Below are 16,269 nucleotides of genomic sequence, written 5' to 3' on the forward strand. Positions count from 1 at the left end.
TTTCCAGACCTGAGGACGACGGGGTTTCTGCTCTTCATCCACGTCGTCGTCTTGACGTGGATGAAGAGCAGAAACCCCGTCGTCTTCTGCTGCTGTGCGGTTGCTCTGAGATCTAAAATGAGAGAGTGGGGGGTGGTTGAAAAGTTGGAAATTTGCTGTGCAGCTGACTTTTCAATAAACAAAACTTCCATAACCCTCTCCGTTCACTTCTCTGAAAACCCGGGAGGAGACGGACGTCTCGACTCAACCGGGGTAGTGGACATTGACGTCCTCACAGGAGGAGCGAACCCGCGAACCCGGGATCCAAACCGGGAACTGTGTCACAACACCATCAAGTCACTCACGCTTTGAACTGTTCTCTTGGTATATTTGACTTCTTCCTTTGGCTGTTAGACCTCAAAAGCCACTGCACCACATAAGGATTGAACCCACAACCTCCTGTCTTCTAAGCAGTCGTCCATCACTTTGCACTATCTGATCTGACACCCATGTGTGTGTTTTTCATTGCATATTTGTCTCCTCTGTTTTGACTGGTTGACCTAAACATGTAACGCACTACTGAAGGTACAAACTCATAACCTCCAGTCACTCATAACCCAGCCTCACTTGCGTCAAGTCGTACATCTTCATAGAATATTTGACTTCCTCATCTTTGCTGTTGGACCTTAAAATTCACCGCACCCCGGGATCGAGCCCACAACCTCCAGACTCCTGATCAGTCCTCTATCACCCTGAGCCATCGGATCTGACACGCTGACCTGCTGCAGCGTCACACTTTCATCTGCAAAAATAAATGATCACTCTTCTCTATAAAGCTCCTTCAGTTTTGTTGTTAGTGTTTCACATGTGTGGAGGAAACAGACTGGACCTTCCTGAAACACAGTTAGGGTTTCATCCTTTCACCTCATGTTGTCACGCACCACTCGTGTCGGCACTTTCACTCAAAAATCTCTGCACCTCACAAGGAGCGAGCTCATGAACTCAGGTCTTCTGAGCAGTCTGCTAACTGACTGAGCTGTTTGGTCACACCGCCTTCACTCAGCTCTGAAACACAGAAAACCTCTGAAAAATACTAACATTTAAGCTACTTTCCAACAATGAGAGCTTGTTCTGCACATTTACAAATAAAACACCAGCTCACATTATGAGTCATCTTCAGTTGCGGTGTCTCTAATCGGTGGTGGAAACAGACCGGACCTTCCTGAACCAGAGTCTGGATTTGATCCCTTCTCCTCAGGGTGCCACGCGTCACTCACTGTCAGCTGCTTATCTCGGTGAGCTATCCCTGAAGCTCGAGGCCTGTTCGTTCTGGGCTTTGTTCTCCACACTGCTGCTGTATGAGCTTCTTCAAATCAAACTTCCAGACCGCGAGTCGAGAACCGGGCAGCATGAGAAAACCAGGAATCCTTACCGCTTGACCATCTATGACGTTTTTAACGCTAATGCTAACCTATACTAAGTAAACGATGTGAAACATGCAAACATTTAAAGAAACACAAGGTTTGATAAAATACAACATTATATACACAGTTAGTAAGAATAATTTAATATCTAATATCTTTAATATCTTAACATCTAAATTATTATTTTAAAATATGTATTCTATATGTAAAATAAAATATGTATAGACTCGCGGTCTGGAAGTTTGATTTGAAGAAGCTCATATAGCAGCAGTGTGGAGAACAAAGCCCAGAACGAACGGGCCTCGAGCTTCAGGGATAGCTCACCGAGATAAGCAGCTGACAGTGAGTGACGCGTGGCACCCTGAGGAGAAGGGATCAAATCCAGACTCTGGTTCAGGAAGGTCCGGTCTGTTTCCACCACCGATTAGAGACACCACAACTGAAGATGACTCATAATGTGAGCTGGTGTTTTATTTGTAAATGTGCAGAACAAGCTCTCATTGTTGGAAAGTAGCTTAAATGTTAGTATTTTTCAGAGGTTTTCTGTGTTTCAGAGCTGAGTGAAGGCGGTGTGACCAAACAGCTCAGTCAGTTAGCAGACTGCTCAGAAGACCTGAGTTCATGAGCTCGCTCCTTGTGAGGTGCAGAGATTTTTGAGTGAAAGTGCCGACACGAGTGGTGCGTGACAACATGAGGTGAAAGGATGAAACCCTAACTGTGTTTCAGGAAGGTCCAGTCTGTTTCCTCCACACATGTGAAACACAAACAACAAAACTGAAGGAGCTTTATAGAGAAGAGTGATAGTTTATTTTTGCAGAAGAAAGTGTGACGCTGCAGCAGGTCAGCGTGTCAGATCCGATGGCTCAGGGTGATAGAGGACTGATCAGGAGTCTGGAGGTTGTGGGCTCGATCCCGGGGTGCGGTGAATTTTAAAGTCCAACAGCAAAGATGAGGAAGTTAAATATTCTATGAAGATGTACGACTTGACGCAAGTGAGGCTGGGTTATGAGTGACTGGAGGTTATGAGTTTGTACCTTCAGTAGTGCGTTACATGTTTAGGTCAACCAGTCAAAACAGAGGAGACAAATATGCAATGAAAAACACACACATGGGTGTCAGATCAGATAGTGCAAAGTGATGGACGACTGCTTAGAAGACAGGAGGTTGTGGGTTCAATCCTTATGTGGTGCAGTGGCTTTTGAGGTCTAACAGCCAAAGGAAGAAGTCAAATATACCAAGAGAACAGTTCAAAGCGTGAGTGACTTGATGGTGTTGTGACACAGTTCCCGGTTTGGATCCCGGGTTCGCGGGTTCGCTCCTCCTGTGAGGACGTCAATGTCCACTACCCCGGTTGAGTCGAGACGTCCGTCTCCTCCCGGGTTTTCAGAGAAGTGAACGGAGAGGGTTATGGAAGTTTTGTTTATTGAAAAGTCAGCTGCACAGCAAATTTCCAACTTTTCAACCACCCCCCACTCTCTCATTTTAGATCTCAGAGCAACCGCACAGCAGCAGAAGACGACGGGGTTTCTGCTCTTCATCCACGTCAAGACGACGACGTGGATGAAGAGCAGAAACCCCGTCGTCCTCAGGTCTGGAAAGTCTGCACTCATCTGAGGACAAAAGAAGAGAAGACAACATTAGAAATGACATCACATACATGTATTATTACTACTGCAAAAGTTATCAACGTTTTATATCAGTACATTTTTATGGCAAACTATATTATGACTATTAAAAACATGACATTTTCAATGAATACAATGACATTTTTATGACGGACTATGTTGATTTTTTTAATAACATACAATACAATTTTAATTTGAGGACTTTTTACGATTTTTTACCATATTTGAATGAGATATTATACCAAAATCTTTACAACATACAATACATTGCCATTTATTTATGATATACTATACTCTTACTTTTTATGAAAATCTTTATGACATACTATACTTTGCCTTTTTGTGATTTTAAATGATATACACTTTACCATTACTTTTTTGTGACACACTATCAAATCTCTTGACATTTTTGAAAGAAATATTTCATAACATTCTATGTAATTCCCCTGGTTTCATTCTACACAAACTATTATTAAAAAAGGCAAAAATGCAATTAAAACATTTAAAAGATCAAGATGAAGAGAAGATTTTGCTTTACTGGTGTTTCCTTACTCTGCAGGTTGGTCCAGCATCCTCTGATTGTCTTGGACTTCGTCTCGGAGGCGGCTGAGCAGCTTCTCCAGCTGCTACTCCAGCACTTTCTGGAGGATGGAGACACAAACAACACATCACAGACACACAACCGTTCATATATAAGAAGCATGTGTTTCGACTGTTGCGGTTTACAGCCGTGTACAGATGGTGGTTTGTTTCTCAGGTCCATCTCTCCTCACCTTGATGTCCTCGTTTCCATCCAGTCTGCTGCTCCTCGCCCCACACCTTGAGTCTTCTCTCTGAGAACCAACAGAAGAAGACAAATAAAATGGGCTGTAATGTCAGCTTGAGGTATTCTGAAGTCCGCCTCAGTCCACAGGGAGGCTGTCACGGTAGACGAGCGATCGATCAATATCGTGTCTTGTGATCGCAGCCAGCTAGAGAGACCAGATTCTACTGTGCATGTGTTGAACCCCCACGATAGATTGACATCCCCTCTTAACTCCCCTTAGCTGGCCTACAAAAACGCGTCATCCCTGCAACACTCTATTATTCCATATCATTTATGAAGTACGCCCTCTAGTGTTCAACGCTAGGAAGTGCATCTCTGTGGATGGTTAGAAAGCCAACTCGAAATAAGAAAACAAATATTAAACCGTCCAACTTTTCACTTGCAAACAAACGGAAATATATAACTGTATCCAATAATCAAGACGAAATTAGCATAACATGCAAATATACCGTACATTATCACACAGCAAGATAGTCCACACACAGTCCACAGGTGCCTTGATTAAGGTTAGCATCACCTCTGACAACAACAGCAGAACGACTATAACCAAAAGCCCCTGAATGTCATCGTAACTCACAGGTAACGTTAGCTGCAGGTCTCCCGTTTCCTCTGGTCCTCCATTCACAAACTGTCGACACGCGAGCAGTGACCGCTCAGGTTGTTGTCAGCCATCTTGGATGCGTCATCAGGTGAGCTCGTCCACCTGAGCTAAATAGTGATGACCTCACAGGAAGAGCGCGTCATTCATTACGTCGCCAAAAAAACTTGAACGTGTCACTCTTAATGTACACTTTTACTGTTACTGACTTCTCCACGGTTAGAAATGGACAGAAAGCTGAACAACATTGTAAACAATATCCATTTATTTAGATATTTTAGAAATATTCTGATATACTGTATAGCTTTATTCTAACTTTGCACAAAGAAGACATCATTTGACGAACACATTACATTTAAAGGGAACTCAGATTCAACAGTTCAATGGCCCAAAGACTTAAAACCTTGACATGTGTGGTACAGTGTGTTTCTATGGATTTGAGATAGATATGTTTTAAACTGTGCAAAAATAAAACAGATCATTTCTTAGGTGGACATGGATACAGAGGACAGGACAAGAATGCATAACAGGAACATTTTCTCACTGCATTTCCATGTTGGGTCATAAGGTAGAAACAGGGGAGTAAAGTGTGCTTTTATTAAGAATACACTTTGAATATTTGTTGAATAAACTGCATTAAGACACCTCCATAGAGGCTGCATAAGTAAAACTTATAAGAATAATTGTTTGAAATATTCAATCAACCGTCTTAAATTAAATACAGAATATGTTTGAAAAAATAGTTATATTATCTTTTCCTCTTTTGGTGTGGATTAAATCAAAACCACACAGCACTTGAAGCTGCTCCATTGTTATATGAAAGAATTAAAAGAATAAAGTCCCATGAATGCAAATGTTTCTTAAGCCCTTTATTGATCGGTAACCAGGGTGAGGACAACAGCGTATAAAGATTGTGGAATTTAAGAAACTAGTTTACTTAAACAATGAAGCTGCTTGCAGTTAAATTACCAATTCATTTCCTTTGCTGTGTGATGATGCACTGTATAGTATTCATGCATGATTCTGTCATTGCCTAACATTACCAACTGCTTAAATACTGCTATAAACATAATGATCTCGTTACATGTGTAAAACAGAGGTGAGACTTGTGGACAGATGTACATAATATAGCGCATGTTGGAGAGTTTTGAGTGTATTTCAGTGCTAAAGACTGAAAAAACATGACTAACGTAGAATAAAGTCTCATCCATTCTTCCTCAATAAGAGGCTCACCGGTGGGACAACATATTTAGTGATAGAAGTTGGAGCTGTTTTTACCTGAGTTGGTTACTTGATTAACAAACATTTACCCCTCTAAACGCTGTCAAACTTATGTCATGAGAAGAAATAATTCCTGTAGGCCTTATATGACAAGTATGCTACTTTTCCTTTTCAATATTACTATATTGACGATTTATTTTCCGTTTCATCTCATAGATGGTTGCAAGTTGACTGGTGTTTACACGGTCCGTGGGAACTATGGTGGAGTCTTCCGGTTTGTGAAGAAGAGGAACGTTACACACTGCTGCTATATGAGCTTCTTCAAATCAAACTTCCAGACCGCGAGTCTATACATATTTTATTTTACATATAGAATACATATTTTAAAATAATAATTTAGATGTTAAGATATTAAAGATATTAGATATTAAATTATTCTTACTAACTGTGTATATAATGTTGTATTTTATCAAACCTTGTGTTTCTTTAAATGTTTGCATGTTTCACATCGTTTACTTAGTATAGGTTAGCATTAGCGTTAAAAACGTCATAGATGGTCAAGCGGTAAGGATTCCTGGTTTTCTCATGCTGCCCGGTTCTCGACTCACGGTCTGGAAGTTTGATTTGAAGAAGCTCATACAGCAGCAGTGTGGAGAACAAAGCCCAGAACGAACGGGCCTCGAGCTTCAGGGATAGCTCACCGAGATAAGCAGCTGACAGTGAGTGACGCGTGGCACCCTGAGGAGAAGGGATCAAATCCAGACTCTGGTTCAGGAAGGTCCGGTCTGTTTCCACCACCGATTAGAGACACCGCAACTGAAGATGACTCATAATGTGAGCTGGTGTTTTATTTGTAAATGTGCAGAACAAGCTCTCATTGTTGGAAAGTAGCTTAAATGTTAGTATTTTTCAGAGGTTTTCTGTGTTTCAGAGCTGAGTGAAGGCGGTGTGACCAAACAGCTCAGTCAGTTAGCAGACTGCTCAGAAGACCTGAGTTCATGAGCTCGCTCCTTGTGAGGTGCAGAGATTTTTGAGTGAAAGTGCCGACACGAGTGGTGCGTGACAACATGAGGTGAAAGGATGAAACCCTAACTGTGTTTCAGGAAGGTCCAGTCTGTTTCCTCCACACATGTGAAACACTAACAACAAAACTGAAGGAGCTTTATAGAGAAGAGTGATAATTTATTTTTGCAGATGAAAGTTCATATAAAGTGATAAAGTGCAGCAGGTCAGCGTGTCAGATCCGATGGCTCAGGGTGATAGAGGACTGATCAGGAGTCTGGAGGTTGTGGGCTCGATCCCGGGGTGCGGTGAATTTTAAGGTCCAACAGCAAAGATGAGGAAGTCAAATATTCTATGAAGATGTACGACTTGACGCAAGTGAGGCTGGGTTATGAGTGACTGGAGGTTATGAGTTTGTACCTTCAGTAGTGCGTTACATGTTTAGGTCAACCAGTCAAAACAGAGGAGACAAATATGCAATGAAAAACACACACATGGGTGTCAGATCAGATAGTGCAAAGTGATGGACGACTGCTTAGAAGACAGGAGGTTGTGGGTTCAATCCTTATGTGGTGCAGTGGCTTTTGAGGTCTAACAGCCAAAGGAAGAAGTCAAATATACCAAGAGAACAGTTCAAAGCGTGAGTGACTTGATGGTGTTGTGACACAGTTCCCGGTTTGGATCCCGGGTTCGCGGGTTCGCTCCTCCTGTGAGGACGTCAATGTCCACTACCCCGGTTGAGTCGAGACGTCCGTCTCCTCCCGGGTTTTCAGAGAAGTGAACGGAGAGGGTTATGGAAGTTTTGTTTATTGAAAAGTCAGCTGCACAGCAAATTTCCAACTTTTCAACCACCCCCCACTCTCTCATTTTAGATCTCAGAGCAACCGCACAGCAGCAGAAGACGACGGGGTTTCTGCTCTTCATCCACGTCAAGACGACGACGTGGATGAAGAGCAGAAACCCCGTCGTCCTCAGGTCTGGAAAGTCTGCACTCATCTGAGGACAAAAGAAGAGAAGACAACATTAGAAATGACATCACATACATGTATTATTACTACTGCAAAAGTTATCAACGTTTTATATCAGTACATTTTTATGGCAAACTATATTATGACTATTAAAAACATGACATTTTCAATGAATACAATGACATTTTTATGACGGACTATGTTGATTTTTTTAATAACATACAATACAATTTTAATTTGAGGACTTTTTACGATTTTTTACCATATTTGAATGAGATATTATACCAAAATCTTTACAACATACAATACATTGCCATTTATTTATGATATACTATACTCTTACTTTTTATGAAAATCTTTATGACATACTATACTTTGCCTTTTTGTGATTTTAAATGATATACACTTTACCATTACTTTTTTGTGACACACTATCAAATCTCTTGACATTTTTGAAAGAAATATTTCATAACATTCTATGTAATTCCCCTGGTTTCATTCTACACAAACTATTATTAAAAAAGGCAAAAATGCAATTAAAACATTTAAAAGATCAAGATGAAGAGAAGATTTTGCTTTACTGGTGTTTCCTTACTCTGCAGGTTGGTCCAGCATCCTCTGATTGTCTTGGACTTCGTCTCGGAGGCGGCTGAGCAGCTTCTCCAGCTGCTACTCCAGCACTTTCTGGAGGATGGAGACACAAACAACACATCACAGACACACAACCGTTCATATATAAGAAGCATGTGTTTCGACTGTTGCGGTTTACAGCCGTGTACAGATGGTGGTTTGTTTCTCAGGTCCATCTCTCCTCACCTTGATGTCCTCGTTTCCATCCAGTCTGCTGCTCCTCGCCCCACACCTTGAGTCTTCTCTCTGAGAACCAACAGAAGAAGACAAATAAAATGGGCTGTAATGTCAGCTTGAGGTATTCTGAAGTCCGCCTCAGTCCACAGGGAGGCTGTCACGGTAGACGAGCGATCGATCAATATCGTGTCTTGTGATCGCAGCCAGCTAGAGAGACCAGATTCTACTGTGCATGTGTTGAACCCCCACGATAGATTGACATCCCCTCTTAACTCCCCTTAGCTGGCCTACAAAAACGCGTCATCCCTGCAACACTCTATTATTCCATATCATTTATGAAGTACGCCCTCTAGTGTTCAACGCTAGGAAGTGCATCTCTGTGGATGGTTAGAAAGCCAACTCGAAATAAGAAAACAAATATTAAACCGTCCAACTTTTCACTTGCAAACAAACGGAAATATATAACTGTATCCAATAATCAAGACGAAATTAGCATAACATGCAAATATACCGTACATTATCACACAGCAAGATAGTCCACACACAGTCCACAGGTGCCTTGATTAAGGTTAGCATCACCTCTGACAACAACAGCAGAACGACTATAACCAAAAGCCCCTGAATGTCATCGTAACTCACAGGTAACGTTAGCTGCAGGTCTCCCGTTTCCTCTGGTCCTCCATTCACAAACTGTCGACACGCGAGCAGTGACCGCTCAGGTTGTTGTCAGCCATCTTGGATGCGTCATCAGGTGAGCTCGTCCACCTGAGCTAAATAGTGATGACCTCACAGGAAGAGCGCGTCATTCATTACGTCGCCAAAAAAACTTGAACGTGTCACTCTTAATGTACACTTTTACTGTTACTGACTTCTCCACGGTTAGAAATGGACAGAAAGCTGAACAACATTGTAAACAATATCCATTTATTTAGATATTTTAGAAATATTCTGATATACTGTATAGCTTTATTCTAACTTTGCACAAAGAAGACATCATTTGACGAACACATTACATTTAAAGGGAACTCAGATTCAACAGTTCAATGGCCCAAAGACTTAAAACCTTGACATGTGTGGTACAGTGTGTTTCTATGGATTTGAGATAGATATGTTTTAAACTGTGCAAAAATAAAACAGATCATTTCTTAGGTGGACATGGATACAGAGGACAGGACAAGAATGCATAACAGGAACATTTTCTCACTGCATTTCCATGTTGGGTCATAAGGTAGAAACAGGGGAGTAAAGTGTGCTTTTATTAAGAATACACTTTGAATATTTGTTGAATAAACTGCATTAAGACACCTCCATAGAGGCTGCATAAGTAAAACTTATAAGAATAATTGTTTGAAATATTCAATCAACCGTCTTAAATTAAATACAGAATATGTTTGAAAAAATAGTTATATTATCTTTTCCTCTTTTGGTGTGGATTAAATCAAAACCACACAGCACTTGAAGCTGCTCCATTGTTATATGAAAGAATTAAAAGAATAAAGTCCCATGAATGCAAATGTTTCTTAAGCCCTTTATTGATCGGTAACCAGGGTGAGGACAACAGCGTATAAAGATTGTGGAATTTAAGAAACTAGTTTACTTAAACAATGAAGCTGCTTGCAGTTAAATTACCAATTCATTTCCTTTGCTGTGTGATGATGCACTGTATAGTATTCATGCATGATTCTGTCATTGCCTAACATTACCAACTGCTTAAATACTGCTATAAACATAATGATCTCGTTACATGTGTAAAACAGAGGTGAGACTTGTGGACAGATGTACATAATATAGCGCATGTTGGAGAGTTTTGAGTGTATTTCAGTGCTAAAGACTGAAAAAACATGACTAACGTAGAATAAAGTCTCATCCATTCTTCCTCAATAAGAGGCTCACCGGTGGGACAACATATTTAGTGATAGAAGTTGGAGCTGTTTTTACCTGAGTTGGTTACTTGATTAACAAACATTTACCCCTCTAAACGCTGTCAAACTTATGTCATGAGAAGAAATAATTCCTGTAGGCCTTATATGACAAGTATGCTACTTTTCCTTTTCAATATTACTATATTGACGATTTATTTTCCGTTTCATCTCATAGATGGTTGCAAGTTGACTGGTGTTTACACGGTCCGTGGGAACTATGGTGGAGTCTTCCGGTTTGTGAAGAAGAGGAACGTTACACACTGCTGCTATATGAGCTTCTTCAAATCAAACTTCCAGACCGCGAGTCTATACATATTTTATTTTACATATAGAATACATATTTTAAAATAATAATTTAGATGTTAAGATATTAAAGATATTAGATATTAAATTATTCTTACTAACTGTGTATATAATGTTGTATTTTATCAAACCTTGTGTTTCTTTAAATGTTTGCATGTTTCACATCGTTTACTTAGTATAGGTTAGCATTAGCGTTAAAAACGTCATAGATGGTCAAGCGGTAAGGATTCCTGGTTTTCTCATGCTGCCCGGTTCTCGACTCACGGTCTGGAAGTTTGATTTGAAGAAGCTCATACAGCAGCAGTGTGGAGAACAAAGCCCAGAACGAACGGGCCTCGAGCTTCAGGGATAGCTCACCGAGATAAGCAGCTGACAGTGAGTGACGCGTGGCACCCTGAGGAGAAGGGATCAAATCCAGACTCTGGTTCAGGAAGGTCCGGTCTGTTTCCACCACCGATTAGAGACACCGCAACTGAAGATGACTCATAATGTGAGCTGGTGTTTTATTTGTAAATGTGCAGAACAAGCTCTCATTGTTGGAAAGTAGCTTAAATGTTAGTATTTTTCAGAGGTTTTCTGTGTTTCAGAGCTGAGTGAAGGCGGTGTGACCAAACAGCTCAGTCAGTTAGCAGACTGCTCAGACCTGAGTTCATGAGCTCGCTCCTTGTGAGGTGCAGAGATTTTTGAGTGAAAGTGCCGACACGAGTGGTGCGTGACAACATGAGGTGAAAGGATGAAACCCTAACTGTGTTTCAGGAAGGTCCAGTCTGTTTCCTCCACACATGTGAAACACTAACAACAAAACTGAAGGAGCTTTATAGAGAAGAGTGATCATTTATTTTTGCAGATGAAAGTGTGACGCTGCAGCAGGTCAGCGTGTCAGATCCGATGGCTCAGGGTGATAGAGGACTGATCAGGAGTCTGGAGGTTGTGGGCTCGATCCCGGGGTGCGGTGAATTTTAAGGTCCAACAGCAAAGATGAGGAAGTCAAATATTCTATGAAGATGTACGACTTGACGCAAGTGAGGCTGGGTTATGAGTGACTGGAGGTTATGAGTTTGTACCTTCAGTAGTGCGTTACATGTTTAGGTCAACCAGTCAAAACAGAGGAGACAAATATGCAATGAAAAACACACACATGGGTGTCAGATCAGATAGTGCAAAGTGATGGACGACTGCTTAGAAGACAGGAGGTTGTGGGTTCAATCCTTATGTGGTGCAGTGGCTTTTGAGGTCTAACAGCCAAAGGAAGAAGTCAAATATACCAAGAGAACAGTTCAAAGCGTGAGTGACTTGATGGTGTTGTGACACAGTTCCCGGTTTGGATCCCGGGTTCGCGGGTTCGCTCCTCCTGTGAGGACGTCAATGTCCACTACCCCGGTTGAGTCGAGACGTCCGTCTCCTCCCGGGTTTTCAGAGAAGTGAACGGAGAGGGTTATGGAAGTTTTGTTTATTGAAAAGTCAGCTGCACAGCAAATTTCCAACTTTTCAACCACCCCCCACTCTCTCATTTTAGATCTCAGAGCAACCGCACAGCAGCAGAAGACGACGGGGTTTCTGCTCTTCATCCACGTCAAGACGACGACGTGGATGAAGAGCAGAAACCCCGTCGTCCTCAGGTCTGGAAAGTCTGCACTCATCTGAGGACAAAAGAAGAGAAGACAACATTAGAAATGACATCACATACATGTATTATTACTACTGCAAAAGTTATCAACGTTTTATATCAGTACATTTTTATGGCAAACTATATTATGACTATTAAAAACATGACATTTTCAATGAATACAATGACATTTTTATGACGGACTATGTTGATTTTTTTAATAACATACAATACAATTTTAATTTGAGGACTTTTTACGATTTTTTACCATATTTGAATGAGATATTATACCAAAATCTTTACAACATACAATACATTGCCATTTATTTATGATATACTATACTCTTACTTTTTATGAAAATCTTTATGACATACTATACTTTGCCTTTTTGTGATTTTAAATGATATATACTTTACCATTACTTTTTTGTGACACACTATCAAATCTCTTGACATTTTTGAAAGAAATATTTCATAACATTCTATGTAATTCCCCTGGTTTCATTCTACACAAACTATTATTAAAAAAGGCAAAAATGCAATTAAAACATTTAAAAGATCAAGATGAAGAGAAGATTTTGCTTTACTGGTGTTTCCTTACTCTGCAGGTTGGTCCAGCATCCTCTGATTGTCTTGGACTTCGTCTCGGAGGCGGCTGAGCAGCTTCTCCAGCTGCTACTCCAGCACTTTCTGGAGGATGGAGACACAAACAACACATCACAGACACACAACCGTTCATATATAAGAAGCATGTGTTTCGACTGTTGCGGTTTACAGCCGTGTACAGATGGTGGTTTGTTTCTCAGGTCCATCTCTCCTCACCTTGATGTCCTCGTTTCCATCCAGTCTGCTGCTCCTCGCCCCACACCTTGAGTCTTCTCTCTGAGAACCAACAGAAGAAGACAAATAAAATGGGCTGTAATGTCAGCTTGAGGTATTCTGAAGTCCGCCTCAGTCCACAGGGAGGCTGTCACGGTAGACGAGCGATCGATCAATATCGTGTCTTGTGATCGCAGCCAGCTAGAGAGACCAGATTCTACTGTGCATGTGTTGAACCCCCACGATAGATTGACATCCCCTCTTAACTCCCCTTAGCTGGCCTACAAAAACGCGTCATCCCTGCAACACTCTATTATTCCATATCATTTATGAAGTACGCCCTCTAGTGTTCAACGCTAGGAAGTGCATCTCTGTGGATGGTTAGAAAGCCAACTCGAAATAAGAAAACAAATATTAAACCGTCCAACTTTTCACTTGCAAACAAACGGAAATATATAACTGTATCCAATAATCAAGACGAAATTAGCATAACATGCAAATATACCGTACATTATCACACAGCAAGATAGTCCACACACAGTCCACAGGTGCCTTGATTAAGGTTAGCATCACCTCTGACAACAACAACAGCAGAACGACTATAACCAAAAGCCCCTGAATGTCATCGTAACTCACAGGTAACTTTAGCTGCAGGTCTCCCTTTTCCTCTGGTCCTCCATTCACAAACTGTCGACACGCGAGCAGTGACCGCTCAGGTTGTTGTCCGCCATCTTGGATGCGTCATCAGGTGAGCTCGTCCACCTGAGCTAAATAGTGATGACCTCACAGGAAGCGCGCGTCATTCAGTTGGTCTGTGTAACGTTCCTCTTCTTCACAAACCGGAAGACTCCACCATAGTTCCCACGGACCGTGTAAACACCAGTCAACTTGCAACCATCTATGAGATGAAACGGAAAATAAATCGTCAATATAGTAATATTGAAAAGGAAAAGTAGCATACTTGTCATATAAGGCCTACAGGAATTATTTCTTCTCATGACATAAGTTTGACAGCGTTTAGAGGGGTAAATGTTTGTTAATCAAGAAACCAACTCAGGTAAAAACAGCTCCAACTTCTATCACTAAATATGTTGTCCCACCGGTGAGCCTCTTATTGAGGAAGAATGGATGAGACTTTATTCTACGTTAGTCATGTTTTTTCAGTCTTTAGCACTGAAATACACTCAAAACTCTCCAACATGCGCTATATTATGTACATCTGTCCACAAGTCTCACCTCTGTTTTACACATGTAACGAGATCATTATGTTTATAGCAGTATTTAAGCAGTTGGTAATGTTAGGCAATGACAGAATCATGCATGAATACTATACAGTGCATCATCACACAGCAAAGGAAATGAATTGGTAATTTAACTGCAAGCAGCTTCATTGTTTAAGTAAACTAGTTTCTTAAATTCCACAATCTTTATACGCTGTTGTCCTCACCCTGGTTACCGATCAATAAAGGGCTTAAGAAACATTTGCATTCATGGGACTTTATTCTTTTAATTCTTTCATATAACAATGGAGCAGCTTCAAGTGCTGTGTGGTTTTGATTTAATCCACACCAAAAGAGGAAAAGATAATATAACTATTTTTTCAAACATATTCTGTATTTAATTTAAGACGGTTGATTGAATATTTCAAACAATTATTCTTATAAGTTTTACTTTTTGTGGCCTGTAACTATAACGTCACCTGCTGCACCAGAATAAGTGCGTAGCTCCTGTTCAGATTATTGATTTTAAAAAGTTTGATTAATTTTTTTATGTTAACTTTGATAATTAGTTCCTTGATTATCTTTCATTTTTTCCATGGTTTATGTAGCCGTTTACGATTGTTAATTTTGTTTTGTTCACCGTTATTCACGCAACTATTAACGCAGCTATTTATTCTGTTTACGCAGCTATTTTAGCATCTATTCCTGTTATCTATGGTTGCACATACACTGGTGAACGAGGAGGACTTGTACCCGACACTGGCGCCTTTCGTGTCGTGAACAAACCTCCTGCGCCGCCAACACAAGTACACACATGATGCTTCTCTTTGCATATTTGACCTTTTCATTTTCAGATTTGGACCTAAAAGTAACTGAACCACATAGGGTTTGAACACACAACCTCTAGCACCCGTGTTATATCACTATAAGCTAACTCACCTTCGACACTTTAACATAGTTTCATAGAAGATTTTACTCCTCTTTGTTCCTTTGTCACTTCTGATCTAAATATCGTTTTCCAATCAAACTCATGAGGATTTACCTTTTTTCTACTCGCTCCCCTTTCATTAAAAATGTTCCTCAGAGACACACCTTCTTTGTATTTTTTTGCTCAGACAAACCAGCGAGCCCACAGCCGTCGTTAAGACAGTAAATCTGCAGATTTCCCTCTTCTACAGTCACTTTACGCACAAGTAGCCCAAGGAAAGACAATATCCAGCCTCTTTTCAATTATTTATTCCCACATCACTCCTAAAAGATGACAAATGCTCATTCTGGACCATTCCCCCAGCTGGGCATGCAAGTGCTCATTAGTTTTAAAGAAGGTTAATCCATTTAGGTTTTGCATATTGATATGCCAATTATGTCTAATCGAGGAATAGGCATCCGTCAAGGTAATAGTGCATAAACACATGCAAGAACATTAGGGAGAAGTCAACGTTATAATAAAGTAGGTGTTAATTGGTGAAGGAGGACTGTCGGCTAACTCGTGTGTGTAATGTACAGCCGGGTGAGGAGGGAGGAAAAGGGGGTCTCATCACATTTTTCTCCCCCAAAATCCTGTCATTTTCAAACCCCATGCTGCGAACTCTCTGGGTGTCGCGCCTAAACGCTCGACTGGAGAGGAGGGTCACGGGGGCAAGGGGTTGTGGGAGCTGTTATTTTGACTTTGCAGTGGAGAAAAAACGTTTACAAAACCAGAACAAATGCAATCTGTAAGTAAAAACTGGGCTTTACTTGTTTTTTAGATGGCCAGGTTACACATAACTTTTTGTTTTTTAAATATAGGTTGGACAGTCTGAAGCCGTTCACTCCAACACTGAGATCACACAAAACAACCATGTCACAGTTTGTGTTTGAGGCATTTAAGAACAGACACGTGTGGAGAAATATGTGCATTCAATATTCAGTACAGTGCCAAGTATGAATTATAGATGTAATATCCAATG

The 16,269-nt window shown here is 40.8% G+C and overlaps 3 long non-coding RNA genes across 3 annotated transcripts; all 3 read right to left on the bottom strand.

Annotated features, from left to right (window-relative positions):
- Positions 1–3,591: 3,591 nt before the first annotated feature.
- On the bottom strand, positions 3,592–4,524 carry LOC306715557. The gene is made up of 3 exons (XR_013767690.1): positions 4,432–4,524; positions 3,802–3,861; positions 3,592–3,669 (listed from the first exon to the last, which is right to left on the bottom strand). It is a non-coding gene; the product is annotated as an uncharacterized lncRNA (long non-coding RNA).
- Positions 4,525–8,237: 3,713 nt separating this feature from the next.
- On the bottom strand, positions 8,238–9,182 carry LOC306715168. Its single transcript, XR_013767661.1, has 3 exons — positions 9,090–9,182; positions 8,460–8,519; positions 8,238–8,327 (listed from the first exon to the last, which is right to left on the bottom strand). It is a non-coding gene; the product is annotated as an uncharacterized lncRNA (long non-coding RNA).
- Positions 9,183–12,881: 3,699 nt separating this feature from the next.
- Positions 12,882–13,841, bottom strand: LOC306715520. Its single transcript, XR_013767683.1, has 3 exons — positions 13,737–13,841; positions 13,104–13,163; positions 12,882–12,971 (listed from the first exon to the last, which is right to left on the bottom strand). It is a non-coding gene; the product is annotated as an uncharacterized lncRNA (long non-coding RNA).
- Between the last annotated feature and the right edge of the window lie 2,428 nt (positions 13,842–16,269).

The sequence above is a fragment of the Pholis gunnellus genome (genome assembly GCF_910591455.1).
Source record: "Pholis gunnellus genome assembly, chromosome: 24".
NCBI lineage: Eukaryota > Metazoa > Chordata > Actinopteri > Perciformes > Pholidae > Pholis > Pholis gunnellus.